The sequence below is a fragment of the Strongylocentrotus purpuratus genome, unplaced genomic scaffold (assembly GCF_000002235.5).
Source record: "Strongylocentrotus purpuratus isolate Spur 01 unplaced genomic scaffold, Spur_5.0 spur5_scaffold_1, whole genome shotgun sequence".
In the NCBI taxonomy this organism is placed as follows: domain Eukaryota; kingdom Metazoa; phylum Echinodermata; class Echinoidea; order Camarodonta; family Strongylocentrotidae; genus Strongylocentrotus; species Strongylocentrotus purpuratus.
Genome location: NW_022145594.1, coordinates 24,079,243 through 24,084,267, shown reverse-complemented (window position 1 = coordinate 24,084,267; position 5,025 = coordinate 24,079,243). Strand labels below are relative to the sequence as shown.

Sequence of the window (5,025 nt, the reverse complement as noted above, 5' to 3'; positions counted from 1 at the left end):
CGCTCCCACAAAAGCGCACGAAAGACCGCCAAAGGTGGCCCTTTCGCGAGTATACATAATATATATTTATTTACAATGCATACTTTTAGTCATGAATGTATTATATAGGATTAAAGGTAATACAAAGTTTTGGGAAATTTTGAAAATTGGGTGGATAGTGAATCTTTACAATTTTGATATATTTGGATGCCCCTGTGGATGTATTATAAGCACTAAAAAAAATTAGCCCCTAAAACACTTCTGTTTTCGAGAAAAATTAAATATACAAATTTACCGGTGCTCCCAGTAAATTTTGATAAATTTCATATAGCGTCTATGGCCGTACAATGGTAGCTGCGACCATGAAAATCTCAGAATATGTAGTTGTGATATATAATTTCCAAACGGGAATAGCTAATCGGTCGATTTTAGTCAAGAAACATTGTTTTATAGCTAAATTAATATCTTGACCTTGAGAGGGAGCCATACAACATAAAGAGTTTATTATTTATAATTTCATAACTTTAGACTCGATTTCAACCGCGACAACGATCAATGAATATTGTAGGAATGCATATGCTTCCAATATGTGAATTTGAACCAAATTCATGACCCCATACCAAAACTTTGTAATACCTTTAAGGTAATGTCAAAATTGAGTATATTAGACCGCCGGGTGAGCCCCAAAATTCGTCAGTTTCGTGACCTCGGCTCGGCATCTACTTTCTTAATAGTGGATATTATTAAAGAATATATTTTGATATTATAGTCACAACTCGTCAATCGAAAAAAATGCAAATAAGCTCAAAAAATGGAAAAAAGGTGCCTAAAATCTTTCTTTTTTTTCACGGAGGTTGTCCAATCACTGTGCATGTATCAAGTAAAGGTTACAGCGCTTCAAGCTTTTTAGCCAATCACAGGCAGTGTTGTGCACGTACCACTGGCGCGCGCTATTTCGAGCTTCAGGTGTAGTAATCTGTCGTCAACAACTGAATGTTTCAGAGGAAAACACAGGTTTTTGCTGTATGCATACAATTTCGACTCACAGGAAGGTGATATCTTTCAGTGGGAAGAGTTACAGAAAATTCAAGGAGTGTGCAGATCTTTGGAAGGACGTCAGTTTTGGGTTTGAACTAGAAAACAAAATTGCTGCGATTGCGGTCAACTTCGACTTCGACTCGTTCGAGCTGCAGACAGAGCAGTACTCGCCCGGCGCCTCGGGCGGCCGCGGAGGAGTGTACCAGGGAGGCCGTGTTCGAACTGCAACAAGTTCAACAAAAAAGAGGTAGGCCTAGATCTATATCATTCCGAAGAAATGATTGTATTAATTATTTCAGCATGTTCAGAATAACTCTGATCCTATTCTTCTTCTTCTTCTTCTTCTTCTTCTTCTTCGAGATAATCTGCCTCCTTCAAATAATACTGAAGTGAAGATTCTTGCAATTAGTCTTAGGTCTAGTCTTATACGAATAGTGCAATGGGTTCTTAGCGTGCCTCCATTTAATGTCCTATCGGAGGGACGGAGTGTTTTCCACTTGACATAACCTGCGTCTAAAAAGGGAAGGGGCACGTTAACACACAACGCAGGCCTCGGTCATCCGCCTGGGTGGGAGTCGAACCCGGGATCTTTGTCTACTTCTACTTCTACTACTTCTACTTCTAGATGTCATATGACTATTTCCCGGCCCTAAACGTTACAACTAGAATCAAGAAAAAAGAGAATCTAGATTAGAATATCTACCGGGTAATTTCTACTTTCTAAAAAAAAGGCTATGCTCTCGAAATTGAGGCCTAGCTGACTTGATCAAAGTGGTTGATCAAGTCAAATTGGATACTGGACAGGCTTGATCTATACTACATTAGTACAGATCAGGTCTTCATAATTAATGTGGGTATTTATTGTCCACATATTGATTACGGTATCGTCTGAGAACAGCGTACTGGTAGGGGTTTTTTTTGGGGGGGGGGGGGGGGTGAGGGGCCACTGTCCCCCTAAATTTCCACAATCAAGGTGGTTTTTTGTTGTATGTTTGAAAAATTCTGCATGGTGAGGCCCACAGTCCCCGTCAATATTTGACACATTTAAATTAATACGCCACTTGTGTTGGAGAATGAGCCTTGCCCTTGCCCTGGTGATCTTTTTTTATTCATGATGAAAAATGTATTACAGTACCGTATGCCCTCCATGCTCTACACACAAAAAAACATTTCATAAAAATATGAGACATCTCCTTACGTTTTCTAATAAGCAGTTCTGAATAATTTCCACTGCTAGTGTCACTGATGTCCAGTCTGTTCGCTTCCAGTTAGAGACAGTAACCAGTCAGCACAGATATTTTTTAAAATTTGTATTTTGATGATAGTTATATGCTAGATTCGACTCATACTGTAGGTTTTGTAGTGATGAATACTTCTTTTTTAATAAATGATATTAAATGATCCTTACTTTTATTTATTTTCAATAAAGGTATGTCCAACCAGGATACCATGCGGGCTGCTAAAGGCACTTCTGCAACATTACAACAAACAAGTGAGCACAGATGAGATCAAGGCAAAGAAGGAACAATATTTAAATCATTGTATGTCACATTACTTGTAAATGTAAAGTTTTTTTTAGGAAATTCAATGTAAAGACCTTTCTTATGATGCTCTTTTTTGCCAATTTCCGCCAGATTCGATAAAGCAGATAACTTGTATCAAATGGTATTTGGACAAATGTATGAAATTACCTGCTGAAAATTTTAAAGAATATGATTTAGATAAACTGAAGAAGAATAGCAGAGCTGCGACCCTGTCATCCATGAATTTTTAAATTTTATTTACAATGTATATTTTATGTGTGTTTTTGCTAATACATACGGGTACATACATGTTGTAATGCTTTTTGAGCAATTGCTTGAAAGAATGTTTGTTATTGAAAATATTACTTGTAAATGTAAAGCCTTTTTTGGAAATTCAATGTAAAGACCTTTATTTCGATGCTCTATTTTGCCAATTTCCGCCAGATTCGATAAAGCAGATAACTTTTACTAAATGGCATTTGGACAAATGTATGAAATTACCTGCTGGAAATGTTAAAGAATATGATTTAGATAAACTGAAGATGAATAGCAGAGGCTGCGACCCTGCCATCCATGAATATATAATTATTTTTTTTTATCTATAATGTATATTTTATGTGTATTTTTGCTAAAACATACATACATGTGATCGCTTGAAAGAATGTTTGTTATTGAAAATATTTTAATGTGAATTGACAATGTGTTGTATAACTGATGATGAATCATTTCTCTACATCAACCCAAAGAGCAGTATCCATGTAGTCAAGCAGGCTTACAATTTTATTGACCATGTATTTTGAAAATGTAATATGTCATATATTTGATGTGAAACCAGATTATAATTGGTCAAACATGCCTTACAAACTTTGTTTTAAATTGTGATTTATTTTATTTAAAGATATGCCATTCCCTGAAATATATATTGAAGGGTATGACATAGAAAGAGATAGAGAGGTGGGAAAGAGTGAGGGGGAGAGGGAATGGGAAAGAGAGAGCGGTTAAGGAAACAAGAGAAAGGGAGGGAATGGGATGAAGAGTGAGGGAGAGAGAGGGAGGGTGAGGAAAGAGGAATAAAGAGACGAAGAGAGAGAGGGGGAATGAGGAAAAATGGGTGGGGGATGAGAGGGGATAAGGAGAGAAAGAGAGGGGGATTAGGAAAGGAGAGAAGGGGAAGGAATGAGGAAAGAGGGAAAGGGGAATATTTTGAGTGCACTGCAGCTTTGCTCGATATTAATACAAGTCATTTTCACATAGCATAATACACAGCTGTCTCAGAATGGGCCCAAGAGGGCGTTTGTCATATTTATTAAAAATTAATCTGGACATTATTAATTTGTGTGCAATTTTTTCTACTGACGAGTTGCACCATCATCTTCAGTATATTTTTCTACACATTAGAGGTTATTTTCAAGTAGATGCCGACCATGGGTCACAAAACACAAAAACTAAGGCACTTTTGAGGGTTCACCCGGCGGTCTATATATAACCATTAAAGCGATAATTACTTCTTTGATTATTTAATTATCCAAACACGAATACAACTCTCTTTATTTAAATCAATCATAATGAATAATACACATTCTAAAATAATGGGCATCAATCATGGTTCATGTAGAGGTGTATATTGTCCAGTGGATAAGTCTCTGGACTTTAGACCAAGAGGTATGAAGTTTAAATCCCTGCCGTACGTAGCACTAATGTTCTTCAGCAAGACATTAATCTATATTTCCCACACTCAACCTAGGAGGAGTAAGTGGGCTCCTGGTAGGAGATATTCCTAGAATGCATCACTATGTAGTATATAGTAGTTTAATGCACTGTGGCTGTAAATGAATTGTCAGTTCTCCTGTTTTTGAAACATGCTCCGTCAACAATTTTCTGTGGTTACTATCCTGAGTTAACCAAATTCTTTACTTGCACCAACAAAAAGTATACCTATCAATAAACCTAAGCTCAAACTTTTTGCAGCCTTTATCCAAATCTTATACATTTCACTAAATAAACTCAGAGCATTTGTCTCCTGAGCATAGAAATACACATACATGTATATCACCCAGTTATATATATGCAGTCATTTGGGAAAAACATGTACTCTGGTAATGAAATTGTATGAATCACTGTTTATATACATTTAGGTCCAAACTCTCAATCATCTATTGAGTGCTGGGTGTCCAACATCAGCCTATTCACATCACCTCGTAGATGCTTTGTGTTCCATGCCAAACCTGACTGAACTGTCACTAAGTGGAAAGTATTTCCAGGAGGAGTTCTATTCTACACTGAAAGCAAAGGCATCAACCTTACAGGTATTCTATGTGTTTGCACTCTTTATCTGTGCCATGATGAATTCATGTACACATGTAGCAGTGGAGTTGAGTTCAACGAGTTACGATTCTTAATTAAGCATGTTTAATGTGTGTAATGTTTGATACAAAAATATATAATACTGTTAGCAGACAAATAAACATTATTATAAAGAGAATCT

At 36.6% G+C, this 5,025-nt stretch overlaps 1 long non-coding RNA gene across 1 annotated transcript; it reads left to right on the top strand.

Annotated features, from left to right (window-relative positions):
- The first annotated feature begins 646 nt into the window (after positions 1-646).
- LOC115920990 lies at positions 647-3,125 on the top strand. The gene is made up of 2 exons (XR_004062652.1): positions 647-1,264; positions 2,447-3,125. It is a non-coding gene; the product is annotated as an uncharacterized LOC115920990 (long non-coding RNA).
- Positions 3,126-5,025: the final 1,900 nt, after the last annotated feature.